Genomic DNA, 17,071 nt, shown 5'->3' with positions numbered 1-17,071 from the left:
CTCCACTGTATCCAAAGCAAAAAAATGCCTTTAGTTATACTTTTAGTCTGAAAATACAGAAGTGAATTCACAAATTCAGGTGTTTTCAAACAATGCAAAAAAGCACACGTGTTTACACATACATCCTTGACAGGTCAGTAACAGTATTTAAATGTAATGATTTCTATGTATACTGTTTTGTACAAATATTACTTTAATTGTATTAGCACTGTTATGGTATTTTTGCACAATTTATGCCAGCATTAATTGAACATAAAGGTTGTTTTACTCTGCGCTCTGCTAGAAAAAAAGCTTTGCAGACCACAAAGATGTCACTTCTAAAAGACAGTTCTGTCTGATCCTGGAACCTCATACATAACAAAACCTCTGAGAACCTTTCATGTGGGGCCAGTAAAACTTATCATACTCTGCCAAAACATTAGGTCCCAGCTGTATAAACCAAACATGCAGTGGCATATTTTGTAAAACTTTACCCTGAAGGGATCTGGAATAGAATGTGACCACTTCATACCTTCTTAAATAGACACTTATCTATTCAGTACAATATGCCGCAGCTAGAAATGTGCATAGACAACAACAGTTTTATTGTTGGGAAAACTGGCACATTGTATTAGCCTTTATTTATGAGGTATACCTCAGCATACCACTTATAGCTTATGTTTCTGGGAATGTTCGGTGACTGCCAGACAGCAAAGTTGAATGCTTTCACAATCAACTTAAGGGTTTTGATGCAGAAATGATATAAACATATTTAGCCTTATTAGTCTTTAAGCTCTTTATATTTTTAAACTATAAATGTGTATAACATGCACCATACACTTTATTCTCTGTAACCAAGCTTCTGTATTTTCCTGCATGTTGTTGCATGAGCAGTAAATCAGTAATGCTGCTTTGTGACAGACTTGTATAGTATAGGAAAGACTTCTACCAAAGAAGGCAATAGATGTTCAAGATTGGTAATAGCTATAACTTTATCTGGTCCTTCAATAGCCCATTGTATCTTTCAATCAAACCAGCTGCTTGTAGATGGTATGAAACATGGCACACCCAGTACACTCCAGAATCTTTGGTCCACAGCTGTACTTTTGATCCAGTGAAGTATGAGCCAGTATTACTTTGAACCTGTTTGGGACAGCCATACGCAACAATGAGTTTCTGGAGTAATTGAAGATTTGCAGCTTGATTTGCATGTTTGCACCCATAAATTCTGGTCTCCTGCAGGACTATGTCTGTACTTGGGTTGTAGGATGGCACTGTCCACTGATGCCTGGACAAGGTGACTTTGACTGATCAATCAGTGAACCGTGCTGACAATTCATGTCTTCTGACAGAGACTCAAAGGGTGGAGCCTCTTGAATGAGGGGTGGCTACAGCACAGGAATTTATTCTGCTGGCAGGGTGCTAACAAAAGTTACAAACCCTGCCAACTGCTTTAAAATGTCTCTGACATCCTCAGCTGCATAACCCCCTCTTTCTTGAAGGTACCACTTCCAGTTTATTAGTGTCTGGTTCTGAACTGCAGTTACCCTAGTGGTCAGTCCATTATTCCTCTAACATCCTGCTTTTGACAGTGCAGTATGGATTGTGACTGGGTCCTATCCTTTAAAGGCCTCTACATGTTGAAGTGCTGTGTAGGCCTCAAGTGGATACTTCTCTAGGGGTGTGTATCTGTTCTGTGCCTCTGTCTGTTGCTTGGCCGAAAAGTGCCCTCTGTCCTTTCTTTTCATTTGGCTGCCACAGACTTCAAGATATGGTACCATCCTGCTCCACTACATTCAGATGAAATATTACTCCTGGCCTCATGGGTCCCAATCCCTGATGCTGCAAAATTGCTTCTTTAGCAGCAATAAATGCAGTGTGCTGCTCTGAACCCCATGAGAACTCTTTTTTTTTTTGCTAACATTGTATATAGGGCCTCAGGATCAGTCCAAGATGTGGGATGAACAACTCCAGTGAATTTATGTGCTTTATTTTGGTAGTAGGGGACAACAGTCCCTGAACAGTTTGCACAACTGGAATTTTCCTCTGTGGCCCAGTCCACATAATTCCCAGGAATTGTACCTCATTGGCAGATCCTTGGACTTTGTCTTTGTTAAAGCACATGGAGAATAAAGGATGGACTATTATCAGCAGGTGCAGTGCTTCAGTTACATTTTCTTTTGTCCTGGAAATCATGATGTAATCAATGTAGTAAAACACAGCAACTTTCAAATTCAGGGTACTTAAATTTTGGGCAATCAGTTCATGACAAATTGTTGGAGAATAAAGGTAGCCTTGAGGAAGCATGGTGAAAGAATATTGGCAGCCATGCCACAAAAGTGTAAACTGGTCCTGACACTCTGGGTCTATTGAGATGGAAAAGAAACCGTTAAGATCTATCACCGCATAATATTCTCCTGCCACCTTTGCAATATTCGCAATGACAGAGATCATATTAGGTACGGCTGACTTCAATTAAAATTCCATTTTAAGAAATAAAATTCACCGCTCAGGGTCTGTCAAATACTATAATGCCATAAGAAAGCAGGTCTGGCTTGTCCTGAGAACACTGAAGGAAATAGAGGTGGAAGACCACACACTCTATTAAAAAATTTGGATTTCTTTATTTCAACAAGTTAAAATCTTAACAGCAGCACATAGCATAACACACAGGGAGCAAAGTTATGATTAAGTATCTCTGATGAGAAAAGCACCAACCATGTTCCCTATTAGCTGCTGTCAAGATTTTCATTTGTTGAAATAAAGAAATCTTACTTTTATCTTTGGCTGTGTGGTCATCCACCTCTATTTCCATTGAAGGTGCCACTTTGTTTAGTAATTCTATATGCCTAAGAATCCCTACTCTGAACAGTTCTTGAATAGTCTCCCCAATTTCTTTGTAGCCTCCAGAAAGTCTGTACTACTTGAGACAGGCTGGCTTCTCTGGTGGAGAAATGCCGACAGGTCCATTTCGCATAACCTTTGACCACAGCCTTCAGCAACCTTACCAGATACACGTTAAATGTGAGTGTACACTGTTCAGTCTGAATTGAGTGACCGGGAAGTACATCTTTCCCAAGAATATGGGTCCTTTGACAATAGCCAAATTCACACATGTCCGGACTGCGGATGTGGTTTGCCCTAACAAACCTTCTATATGGATCGCTTCTCCTTTGTGATGGGAAGGATTTCCTTGCAAAAGTGTAACTTCAGCTCCAATATCAACTAGAGCCACATACAGTGACAGTTGCACATGGGTGTCAGTCTCCTGCTATCACTGTTCTCACTGCTACCACAGGAGACTCACCTTCCTTTCATAAAGGATAAATAATCTCCCAGTAGTGATTGTTTGGATGCCACCCCGGCTCCGCACACTGTTTGTCTTTCAACGGTGCTTTTTTATTGTGCCTTCCTCATTGTGTACTGCCGGGGTCTTAGATATATTTGATATGTTTGATATTTTTGCTATGTTTGATACATTTGATATGTTTGATATATTTGATACTTGATGCTTGATTTTTTATGTTTGCTCTGCTTATTACCTTATACGACCCTTTCTGTTCCTTATGTTAGTGCTATTAACCTATCTCTGCTGTCTGTTTTTGACTGTTAAATTCACTTTCTTTGAAAATAAAAGAGTTACAAAAGAAATAATCTCCCAGTTCCTCTTTCTGACACTCTCTAACTTCTCCCCAGAATATAAGGATTTGGGTCTGGGTTCATGTGCAATTTTGGGAATCAGTTTGGCGCTAACAGGAGGGGTCTGTTCTGTTTCTTCTAAATCTAGGCTGATGTTATCTTCACTAGGAGTAGTGTTTCTTCTAACAGTTTCCCCCACTAACTGTTTCCACCTTTTTAGCAATTCTGTGGTAGAAATTTCATCCCATCTTAAGGTACTCCTGCCTTTAACCAGTTGCCGACCGCCTCACGCAGATATACTGCGGCAGAATGGCACGGGCAGGCAAAATCACGTACCTGTACGTGATCTGCCTCCCGCGGGCAGGGGTCCGATAGGACTCCCCCCCGGTGCCCTAGGCGGTCGGCTTCTGTCCGGGAGCGATGAGAGGTGAGGGGGAGGCCATCCATTCGGGGCCCCCCCTCGCAATCGCTCCCGGCCAATGAAATCCTTCCTCTGCTTCTGTATAGTAAACAGCAGCAGAGGAAGTGATGTCATCTCTCCTCGGCTCGGTATTTTCCGTTCCGGCACCGAGGAGAGAAGACATCCGAGTGAGTGCACAAACATTACACACACAGTAGAACACGCCAGGCATACTTTACACCCCCAATCACCCCCACCCCTGTCCCCCGTCACACTGACACCAAGCAGTTTTGTTTTTTTCTGATTACTGCATTGGTGTCAGTTTGTGACAGTTAGTGTGGTAGGGTGGTTAGAGTTAGCCCCCTTTAGGTCTAGGGTACCCCCTAACCCCCCCTAATAAAGTTTTAACCCCTTGATCACCCCCCGTCGCTAGTGTCACTAAGCGATCATTTTTCTGATCGCTGTATTAGTGTCACTGGTGACGCTAGTTAGGGAGATAAATATATAGGTTCGCCGTCAGCATTTTATAGCGTCAGGGACCCCATATACTACCTAATAAAGGTTTTAACCCCTTGATTGCCCCCTAGTTAACCCTTTCACCAGTGATCACCGTATAACTGTTACGGGTGACACTGGTTAGTTAGTTTATTTTTTATAGTGTCAGGGCACCCGCCGTTTATTACCGAATAAAGGTTTAGACCCCTAATCGCCCGGCGGTGATATAAGTTAGGTTTTAGGGTCAGATAGGGTCTGCGTCGCCCCAGGCAGTGTCAGGTTAGCGCCAGTACCGCTAACACCCAAGCACGCATCGTACACCTCCCTTAGTGGTATAGTATCTGAACGGATCAATATCTGATCCGATCAGATCTATACTAGCGTCCCCAGCAGTTTAGGGTTCCCAGAAACGCAGTGTTAGCAGGATCAGCCCAGATACCTGCTAGCACCTGCGTTTTGCCCCTCCGCCCGGCCCAGCCCACCCAAGTGCAGTATCGATCGATTACTGTCACTTATAAAACACTAAACGCATAAAAATTACTATGTGGCTGGGCGGTCCTCAGTGTGATACAGCACCTCATCCCAAAAATCTAATGATAAAGTCAGAGGAAGGGAATATGGGGATTATGACGGTGCCAGGAAAAACACAGTATATTTTTTAAAATAAATAATTTTTATTAAGACATATCAAGTATATAAAAAATATAAACAGAAAGATTACAAAATCAAGGTGTGCATAAATGCTAAAAACATATCTGTAGTGAACTTCACAGGGCTTGGCCTCATGGGTGTGACGGCCAATGCGAAGGGTAGGTATTTTAATTATCCGACATGTTTCGCCAGTGTTGGCTTCTTCAGGGATAGGTTGTTAATACCTAGAACGCTACAATAATTCTGTGAAAATGACATAACAATCAGTAGATGTAATCGAATAAATAATACAATAGAAAAAATATCATTTAAATAGATATATATATATATATATGTTTGCGAGCTGACAGTATAGACTGACCTCCACCACCACCCAAAGGGCACCAAGAGAAAGTCCCCACACAACATCGGGCAGCCCAGAGATCCCCATCCCGAAACAATCACCCAACCAGACATTCTATAGATGGAAATGAGATACCTGCAAGTCACCAGGGGGGGCCCCCACACACCTCAGCACTAAACCTCCAGCCAAGATCACAATGAGTAGCTGCAGGGGGCAGTAAAAAGGACCTGGCCAAGTATGTATCTAAAGAGGTATAAATTATTTAGAATAAGATCATTTATCATAATGTCATATTTTTCAAAGAGGTCATATAAGTTCCAATAGTTGGTGGAGAAAATTCATTATATGGGACTAAAGAGTCTCCAATTAATGTACTTACAAAATAGTGCTCTTTAAAGTGAATGGCAGGACACCGATAAGTCCTTCAGCTTAGAGAGAAACTTTAAGCAACAATAGGAGACGTATCTCTATGATTTGCATAAACAGGAGAAGTGTTTATATGCCACTTGTAAGATTATCTGGGGGGGAGAAGGTATAATCACAAAATGCACTTTGGTTGATCCATAGGTAGATTACACCAGCGAAAAGCAAGGTAAGTACACACTTACCATTGAGTAGATATAAAGCAAAATGCTGGGCTAAGTAAAGCCTGCAGCCAGTGATAACACTAGATAGGAAAAACCAAAAAGCAAAAGATAGTAAGAACAAGAAGTAAGTCTATTAAGGCGCCAAGCATTAAGGGTCCATACTAGTACCTACCCAGTCAAGTGGTGGTTGATACGTCGGTGTCCTGTAACATCCCTGGCGAGTGTACTGGCCTGGGATGCCGGCGTTCTTATGCCCCCCACACACGCGCGGCGTCTGACGTCACCGCACGTGTGAGCGGACAAAGGAAGCCACGGCGCATGCGCCCACCGCAAATCCGTCCCGGCCTACAAGATCCAGAAGGCATTGCGGTGGTGTCCATGGTGATGTAATCAACATCACAGACAGGACGCGGTGTCAGACGCCGCATAGAGCGGAGTGATACCTGGAAAAGAATAGAAATTTCCAATGCGTCGTGGCTAAGGTGGGCGGAGGGAATTCCCTAAGCCCTTGGGTGTCCATACAGCTAAGTGTGTCCCCGGTAGGAGGCTAAAAGTACCGGATAAAGTGCATAAACCCCACATCGGGAAGCAGGGACTCAAGGACAATAGAGAAACCAGAAAGGGGATTGAGAGGGAATAAGGGAAGAGAAAGAGAAAAGGAAGGAGATGGGCCGGAAAGTAGAAAGACAGGAGAGGAAAGAGGCAAGGGAGGGGGGGAAAAAAAAGAGAAAAAAGGGGAAGAAGGGGAATGGGAAGGGAAAGAGAAAGCCCGAGCATCCGAGGGCACGGGGACGTCATCGAGGCACACAGAGGGAGAAGGTAAAGGTGGGCGAGAACAGTCCAGGGACATGTGTAAAACCCCAAAGAAGCGCCTGCACACAAGGCATGAAATTGGGACAGATTACAGAAGGAAAAATAAAGAGAGGGGGGGGTTTTTTGTCCCTGGAGTGTGCTCACACAAGTCGCCCTGACAGCTCGCAAAAACCATACATAGGTAATAGTGATAAAGATTCATAAACTACCAATCAAACAGAGAGGTCAACATATAATTTACAATAATGTACAAGATAATAAAGTAAGTGTCTTAACTGAACATAAATATACCGTGATGTATCCCATAATAAGAGAAAGTATATTTTTTTCTCCCAAAGGAAAAAGAAAAGGAAGGGAAGGGGGGAGCTGTGTCCCAATCCAACATAGCCAACTTATGCATGGGGAGGGCTAAGGGGAGGATTATGAAGAAAACACATAAATAAAGTAAATGAATACAGTAAAACTTGATATAGTCCACATCACAGAGGAGTTTTTTATAAGAAGGGTTTGAAACTAATATTTTCATTGAGCCCAGGATATCTGGTGGCATCCAAAATGTGTATCCACTTGGTTTCTAACTGTAAAAGTTTCTGGTCAATATCTCCACCCCTTACATGTACAGGGATGTGTTCTAATGCTGTAAATCCTATGACATGGGGATTAAACTCATGATACTGTGCTATATGTCGATTAATAGAGGTAGAAGTCTTCCCTTTCAATAAGGGCTTGATATGGTCTCGAATCCTCACACAAAATTGGCGTTTGGTTTTACCCACATAGTAACTGCCACAGAGGCATGTGGCAAGATATACTACACCAATAGTCTGGCACGTAACTTTATGTTTAATTTTGTATGTTTGGCCATTGGGAAGCGGTTTCTCGCATGTATCGTAGATGAACTCACATGTGTCGCAGTGGCCACAAGGAAATGTGCCATGCACAGTTGAAAGACACTCAAGTTTAGATGTATGGTGACTCACCGTGACTTTATCCCTTAGGGATGGAGAGCGACGGTAAGTAATTTGAGGCTGAGACTGAATGTATTTTTTGATGGTATTGTCTGCTGTCAAGAGAGGCCAAAATTTACATAAGATGTCTCTTATTTCCTTGTGATGTTGGGAATATTGGGTTATAACCCGGACAGGCTGGACATCATCCCTATTTTTGGTAGAAAATATCAGTTTTTTACGATCCAATTTTCTAACTTTGTTGAAGGCCTGCTTTAGCAGGTTATGACTGTAACCTCTTCTTTTTAGTCTTTCATTAATTTCATGTGAGGCCTTAAAGAAGTCACCTTCATCCGTACAGTTTCGTCTGATGCACAAGTATTGGCTGTAAGGAATGCTGTTGAGCAATGGTTTGGGATGGGCACTGTCAGCATGTAAAATAGTGTTCCCTGATGTTTCTTTACGAAACAGAGACGAGGAAAGATTTCCTTCAGAGTCCAATCGTATTTCCAGGTCAAGGAAAGTGATCCTTGTCTGGCTACACTCCATTGTGAACTTAAGATTATACGAGTTAACCGCAAGAGTGTCTATAAATCTCGAGAGATGTTCTCGAGTGCCTGTCCAAAAGAAAATAATATCGTCTATATACCTGTGCCACGAGGTAACGTGGCACAGGAAATCGACCAAGTCATGATTGGAAAAAAGGTCTTTTTCCCACCCCCCCAGGTACAAGTTGGCGTAGGATGGCGCACATTTAGTGCCCATGGCTACGCCTTGTACCTGGAGGAAGTGGGAAGTACCAAATACAAAGTGGTTACGTGTTAGGATAAATTTCAGGAGGTCAACAACAAATTGGTTGTATGCCTCAGAGCTAGGGCCTCTGTCTTGTAGCAGTTTAGAAATGACTTGAGTACCAGTATCATGGGGTATTGTGTTATACAGACTTTCTACATCCAAAGCCACCATCCACGTGTTTCCTGGAAGCTTTAGATTCTCAAGAACACGGAGAAGGTGTACTGTATCCTGTATATATGAAGGAAGAGCCTGAACATGTGGGCTCAGGTACTTGTCCACCAAAGCACTCGCATTTTCTGTCAAGCTTGAACATCCTGATATAATTGGGCGCCCAGGGGGATTTTTTAGAGACTTATGAAGTTTGGGCAAGGCATAGAACGTGGGTATTCTTCCATCTTTGACATTTAGGAATTTCCAGGTGTTAATGTCTATGATTCCCTTCTGGTAAGCAGAAAAGATGAGTTCATAATATTCGCAAGCGTAATTTTCAATAAGTGTACGTGAGATGGGTCTATACCAATCAGGGTTGTCAAGGATGTTGCGGCACATGATTTCATACGCCGCAACATCCATGACAACCACATTACCACCTTTGTCCGCAGGCTTTATAACTAAGCCAGCATGGTTTTGAAGAGATCTCAAGGCCTGTCTTTGGGCTCCAGACAAATTAGAGGAACGTGAAGTGGGAAAATCGGTATCTCTGATGGTCTTAGTTATTTGTTCAACGAATGCCCAGATGTTGGGATTCGTGGAAAGGTTAGGGAAATTGGTAGATTTGGGTTTGAAGGATAAGGGAGGAGGGAAGGATACTCCAGAGGCAACGATGCCGTGGTCATCAGATTGCCACTCACATTCGTCCTCTGTGCCACCTTCTTCAAGAAGTGTTAACAGGTCTTCGATGGCCTGGATTTCGGCCACCGTGGGAACAGTATTGTCTGAAGCTGAGGCTACCGTAGAAGTAACCATTGTTTTATCAAAAATGACCTTATACATCAATTTTCTTGCAAACAGTTGTATGTCTTTGACAAATCGAAATTTGTCAAATTCTGCTGAAGGACAGAAGGTGAGGCCTAATTGTAAAACTTTTATTTGGTGTTTAGTTAAAGGAAAAGACGAGAGATTGACCACATCTAGGTCAAGGGTATTAGATACAGGAGTAGTAGGGGCTACAGAGTTGGGCTCTGGGTTGAGTCCAAGGCTTGGGATAAAAAAATAGGAGCTAACTTGGGATCAATCGACTGGGATGCTGTGGGAAACATAGTAGTTAAAGTAGGTTCACTTACCCGTCTTGCCATAGAAACAGGGAGTGCAGGTGGTGCCGGAGTGGTGATAGGAAGTGCTGAGTGAGAGGTACGAGTGGAGGTGAGTGGTGGTCGTGGTAGTGCTCGTGTGAGTGGGGTGGAAGTGCTCGTGGTTTTAGGTCGGGCCCCTAGGGGCTTAGTAGAGTGCGCAGTTCCAAAAGTGCGTCGAATAGAATCTGTAGAGGAAGTAGGTAGGTCATTCTTTCTTTTTTTAGGAATTCCATCTTGTGAAAGCTCGCGATAGATGGTAGATGAGCTGGAGGAAAAGGAGGTAGAAAAAACATTAGGTACTTCAGTGTTGTTTTTAGGTACATTATCCGGATTTGATTTAGTGAAAGGTTTTTTGGGGGTATTTCCATCCCATCTATAGGCGTAGCCATTGGTATGGGCGAGTTTGTCCCGCAGAAACTTGTTTTCTTTGGCATTAATTATGTCTATTGTGTACTCCTCGAGGTGAGCGCGGAGGTCCTTCTCCCTCTGGGCAAATCTCGAGGAGGCTACATCTGCCGCCCGATCCACAAGCCATTCGTTAATAGAGACATCCAGAACTGCCAATTCCTTGTCATATTCCTCACAAAGCGTACGAATCATATTAAAAGAGCACATTTGTAAGTTATCTTCCCAAATCTTTTTAAGGGGGTCAGTGATTTTTTTGATATTGGGGAATATCTGGATTCTAAGTCCCCAGGGGACAATCTGATTCTCAACGTATTTTTCAAAGTAAGTTTTGTGCCAATAGACACGAACCTTCTTTTCCAACAAACGTTGCAATCTAATAAAGTATTTATCTAGCTCAGTGTCGGAGACATTTGAGCTAGTATGTGACGTTTGAATTTTTGTCATGAGGTCCTCCCACCCTGCCCCACAAAAATCAGCCATGGCTTCAGAGGGAACAGCGAAGAATGTATGCAGAAATTACACCGTATTACAATATATCAGCTTCAAAAATTAGAAAAGATTAGTTTAGAGCACAAAATAAGACAATTTTTAGAAAATAGTTAATACACAGTAATATATAAGTGCATGTCCTGGCACAGACATAAATATAAGTATAAGAGGATAGCCCAGCCTGAAAAATGTGTATTAAAACACTGAAATTTCAGGATAAGAGTCCAGAAAAACCACAAAAATTACTATGTGGCTGGGCGGTCCTCAGTGTGATACAGCACCTCATCCCAAAAATCTAATGATAAAGTCAGAGGAAGGGAATATGGGGATTATGACGGTGCCAGGAAAAACACAGTATATTTTTTAAAATAAATAATTTTTATTAAGACATATCAAGTATATAAAAAATATAAACAGAAAGATTACAAAATCAAGGTGTGCATAAATGCTAAAAACATATCTGTAGTGAACTTCACAGGGCTTGGCCTCATGGGTGTGACGGCCAATGCGAAGGGTAGGTATTTTAATTATCCGACATGTTTCGCCAGTGTTGGCTTCTTCAGGGATAGGTTGTTAATACCTAGAACGCTACAATAATTCTGTGAAAATGACATAACAATCAGTAGATGTAATCGAATAAATAATACAATAGAAAAAATATCATTTAAATAGATATATATATATATATATGTTTGCGAGCTGACAGTATAGACTGACCTCCACCACCACCCAAAGGGCACCAAGAGAAAGTCCCCACACAACATCGGGCAGCCCAGAGATCCCCATCCCGAAACAATCACCCAACCAGACATTCTATAGATGGAAATGAGATACCTGCAAGTCACCAGGGGGGGCCCCCACACACCTCAGCACTAAACCTCCAGCCAAGATCACAATGAGTAGCTGCAGGGGGCAGTAAAAAGGACCTGGCCAAGTATGTATCTAAAGAGGTATAAATTATTTAGAATAAGATCATTTATCATAATGTCATATTTTTCAAAGAGGTCATATAAGTTCCAATAGTTGGTGGAGAAAATTCATTATATGGGACTAAAGAGTCTCCAATTAATGTACTTACAAAATAGTGCTCTTTAAAGTGAATGGCAGGACACCGATAAGTCCTTCAGCTTAGAGAGAAACTTTAAGCAACAATAGGAGACGTATCTCTATGATTTGCATAAACAGGAGAAGTGTTTATATGCCACTTGTAAGATTATCTGGGGGGGAGAAGGTATAATCACAAAATGCACTTTGGTTGATCCATAGGTAGATTACACCAGCGAAAAGCAAGGTAAGTACACACTTACCATTGAGTAGATATAAAGCAAAATGCTGGGCTAAGTAAAGCCTGCAGCCAGTGATAACACTAGATAGGAAAAACCAAAAAGCAAAAGATAGTAAGAACAAGAAGTAAGTCTATTAAGGCGCCAAGCATTAAGGGTCCATACTAGTACCTACCCAGTCAAGTGGTGGTTGATACGTCGGTGTCCTGTAACATCCCTGGCGAGTGTACTGGCCTGGGATGCCGGCGTTCTTATGCCCCCCACACACGCGCGGCGTCTGACGTCACCGCACGTGTGAGCGGACAAAGGAAGCCACGGCGCATGCGCCCACCGCAAATCCGTCCCGGCCTACAAGATCCAGAAGGCATTGCGGTGGTGTCCATGGTGATGTAATCAACATCACAGACAGGACGCGGTGTCAGACGCCGCATAGAGCGGAGTGATACCTGGAAAAGAATAGAAATTTCCAATGCGTCGTGGCTAAGGTGGGCGGAGGGAATTCCCTAAGCCCTTGGGTGTCCATACAGCTAAGTGTGTCCCCGGTAGGAGGCTAAAAGTACCGGATAAAGTGCATAAACCCCACATCGGGAAGCAGGGACTCAAGGACAATAGAGAAACCAGAAAGGGGATTGAGAGGGAATAAGGGAAGAGAAAGAGAAAAGGAAGGAGATGGGCCGGAAAGTAGAAAGACAGGAGAGGAAAGAGGCAAGGGAGGGGGGGAAAAAAAAGAGAAAAAAGGGGAAGAAGGGGAATGGGAAGGGAAAGAGAAAGCCCGAGCATCCGAGGGCACGGGGACGTCATCGAGGCACACAGAGGGAGAAGGTAAAGGTGGGCGAGAACAGTCCAGGGACATGTGTAAAACCCCAAAGAAGCGCCTGCACACAAGGCATGAAATTGGGACAGATTACAGAAGGAAAAATAAAGAGAGGGGGGGGGGTTTTTGTCCCTGGAGTGTGCTCACACAAGTCGCCCTGACAGCTCGCAAAAACCATACATAGGTAATAGTGATAAAGATTCATAAACTACCAATCAAACAGAGAGGTCAACATATAATTTACAATAATGTACAAGATAATAAAGTAAGTGTCTTAACTGAACATAAATATACCGTGATGTATCCCATAATAAGAGAAAGTATATTTTTTTCTCCCAAAGGAAAAAGAAAAGGAAGGGAAGGGGGGAGCTGTGTCCCAATCCAACATAGCCAACTTATGCATGGGGAGGGCTAGGGGGAGGATTATGAAGAAAACACATAAATAAAGTAAATGAATACAGTAAAACTTGATATAGTCCACATCACAGAGGAGTTTTTTATAAGAAGGGTTTGAAACTAATATTTTCATTGAGCCCAGGATATCTGGTGGCATCCAAAATGTGTATCCACTTGGTTTCTAACTGTAAAAGTTTCTGGTCAATATCTCCACCCCTTACATGTACAGGGATGTGTTCTAATGCTGTAAATCCTATGACATGGGGATTAAACTCATGATACTGTGCTATATGTCGATTAATAGAGGTAGAAGTCTTCCCTTTCAATAAGGGCTTGATATGGTCTCGAATCCTCACACAAAATTGGCGTTTGGTTTTACCCACATAGTAACTGCCACAGAGGCATGTGGCAAGATATACTACACCAATAGTCTGGCACGTAACTTTATGTTTAATTTTGTATGTTTGGCCATTGGGAAGCGGTTTCTCGCATGTATCGTAGATGAACTCACATGTGTCGCAGTGGCCACAAGGAAATGTGCCATGCACAGTTGAAAGACACTCAAGTTTAGATGTATGGTGACTCACCGTGACTTTATCCCTTAGGGATGGAGAGCGACGGTAAGTAATTTGAGGCTGAGACTGAATGTATTTTTTGATGGTATTGTCTGCTGTCAAGAGAGGCCAAAATTTACATAAGATGTCTCTTATTTCCTTGTGATGTTGGGAATATTGGGTTATAACCCGGACAGGCTGGACATCATCCCTATTTTTGGTAGAAAATATCAGTTTTTTACGATCCAATTTTCTAACTTTGTTGAAGGCCTGCTTTAGCAGGTTATGACTGTAACCTCTTCTTTTTAGTCTTTCATAAAGTTCATGTGAGGCCTTAAAGAAGTCACCTTCATCCGTACAGTTTCGTCTGATGCACAAGTATTGGCTGTAAGGAATGCTGTTGAGCAATGGTTTGGGATGGGCACTGTCAGCATGTAAAATAGTGTTCCCTGATGTTTCTTTACGAAACAGAGACGAGGAAAGATTTCCTTCAGAGTCCAATCGTATTTCCAGGTCAAGGAAAGTGATCCTTGTCTGGCTACACTCCATTGTGAACTTAAGATTATACGAGTTAACCGCAAGAGTGTCTATAAATCTCAAGAGATGTTCTCGAGTGCCTGTCCAAAAGAAAATAATATCGTCTATATACCTGTGCCACGAGGTAACGTGGCACAGGAAATCGACCAAGTCATGATTGGAAAAAAGGTCTTTTTCCCACCCCCCCAGGTACAAGTTGGCGTAGGATGGCGCACATTTAGTGCCCATGGCTACGCCTTGTACCTGGAGGAAGTGGGAAGTACCAAATACAAAGTGGTTACGTGTTAGGATAAATTTCAGGAGGTCAACAACAAATTGGTTGTATGCCTCAGAGCTAGGGCCTCTGTCTTGTAGCAGTTTAGAAATGACTTGAGTACCAGTATCATGGGGTATTGTGTTATACAGACTTTCTACATCCAAAGCCACCATCCACGTGTTTCCTGGAAGCTTTAGATTCTCAAGAACATGGAGAAGGTGTACTGTATCCTGTATATATGAAGGAAGAGCCTGAACATGTGGGCTCAGGTACTTGTCCACCAAAGCACTCGCATTTTCTGTCAAGCTTGAACATCCTGATATAATTGGGCGCCCAGGGGGATTTTTTAGAGACTTATGAAGTTTGGGCAAGGCATAGAACGTGGGTATTCTTCCATCTTTGACATTTAGGAATTTCCAGGTGTTAATGTCTATGATTCCCTTCTGGTAAGCAGAAAAGATGAGTTCATAATATTCGCAAGCGTAATTTTCAATAAGTGTACGTGAGATGGGTCTATACCAATCAGGGTTGTCAAGGATGTTGCGGCACATGATTTCATACGCCGCAACATCCATGACAACCACATTACCACCTTTGTCCGCAGGCTTTATAACTAAGCCAGCATGGTTTTGAAGAGATCTCAAGGCCTGTCTTTGGGCTCCAGACAAATTAGAGGAACGTGAAGTGGGAAAATCGGTATCTCTGATGGTCTTAGTTATTTGTTCAACGAATGCCCAGATGTTGGGATTCGTGGAAAGGTTAGGGAAATTGGTAGATTTGGGTTTGAAGGATAAGGGAGGAGGGAAGGATACTCCAGAGGCAACGATGCCGTGGTCATCAGATTGCCACTCACATTCGTCCTCTGTGCCACCTTCTTCAAGAAGTGTTAACAGGTCTTCGATGGCCTGGATTTCGGCCACCGTGGGAACAGTATTGTCTGAAGCTGAGGCTACCGTAGAAGTAACCATTGTTTTATCAAAAATGACCTTATACATCAATTTTCTTGCAAACAGTTGTATGTCTTTGACAAATCGAAATTTGTCAAATTCTGCTGAAGGACAGAAGGTGAGGCCTAATTGTAAAACTTTTATTTGGTGTTTAGTTAAAGGAAAAGACGAGAGATTGACCACATCTAGGTCAAGGGTATTAGATACAGGAGTAGTAGGGGCTACAGAGTTGGGCTCTGGGTTGAGTCCAAGGCTTGGGATAAAAAAATAGGAGCTAACTTGGGATCAATCGACTGGGATGCTGTGGGAAACATAGTAGTTAAAGTAGGTTCACTTACCCGTCTTGCCATAGAAACAGGGAGTGCAGGTGGTGCCGGAGTGGTTATAGGAAGTGCTGAGTGAGAGGTACGAGTGGAGGTGAGTGGTGGTCGTGGTAGTGCTCGTGTGAGTGGGGTGGAAGTGCTCGTGGTTTTAGGTCGGGCCCCTAGGGGCTTAGTAGAGTGCGCAGTTCCAAAAGTGCGTCGAATAGAATCTGTAGAGGAAGTAGGTAGGTCATTCTTTCTTTTTTTAGGAATTCCATCTTGTGAAAGCTCGCGATAGATGGTAGATGAGCTGGAGGAAAAGGAGGTAGAAAAAACATTAGGTACTTCAGTGTTGTTTTTAGGTACATTATCCGGATTTGATTTAGTGAAAGGTTTTTTGGGGGTATTTCCATCCCATCTATAGGCGTAGCCATTGGTATGGGCGAGTTTGTCCCGCAGAAACTTGTTTTCTTTGGCATTAATTATGTCTATTGTGTACTCCTCGAGGTGAGCGCGGAGGTCCTTCTCCCTCTGGGCAAATCTCGAGGAGGCTACATCTGCCGCCCGATCCACAAGCCATTCGTTAATAGAGACATCCAGAACTGCCAATTCCTTGTCATATTCCTCACAAAGCGTGTGTACTTACCTTGCTTTTCGCTGGTGTAATCTACCTATGGATCAACCAAAGTGCATTTTGTGATTATACCTTCTCCCCCCCAGATAATCTTACAAGTGGCATATAAACACTTCTCCTGTTTATGCAAATCATAGAGATACGTCTCCTATTGTTGCTTAAAGTTTCTCTCTAAGCTGAAGGACTTATCGGTGTCCTGCCATTCACTTTAAAGAGCACTATTTTGTAAGTACATTAATTGGAGACTCTTTAGTCCCATATAATGAATTTTCTCCACCAACTATTGGAACTTATATGACCTCTTTGAAAAATATGACATTATGATAAATGATCTTATTCTAAATAATTTATACCTCTTTAGATACATACTTGGCCAGGTCCTTTTTACTGCCCCCTGCAGCTACTCATTGTGATCTTGGCTGGAGGTTTAGTGCTGAGGTGTGTGGGGGCCCCCCCTGGTGACTTGCAGGTATCTCATTTCCATCTATAGAATGTCTGGTTGGGTGATTG

General features: G+C 42.7%; 1 protein-coding gene across 2 annotated transcripts in view; it reads left to right on the top strand.

Moving 5' to 3' along the window:
- RELN (reelin) overlaps positions 1 to 17,071 on the top strand; it is an 865,607-nt gene that overhangs the window by 602,813 nt on the left and 245,723 nt on the right. The gene's annotated exons all lie outside the window — the stretch shown is intronic.

This window comes from Aquarana catesbeiana, linkage group LG03, assembly GCF_042186555.1.
Source record: "Aquarana catesbeiana isolate 2022-GZ linkage group LG03, ASM4218655v1, whole genome shotgun sequence".
Lineage (NCBI taxonomy): Eukaryota > Metazoa > Chordata > Amphibia > Anura > Ranidae > Aquarana > Aquarana catesbeiana.
This window is presented reverse-complemented; position numbering and strand designations above follow the sequence as displayed.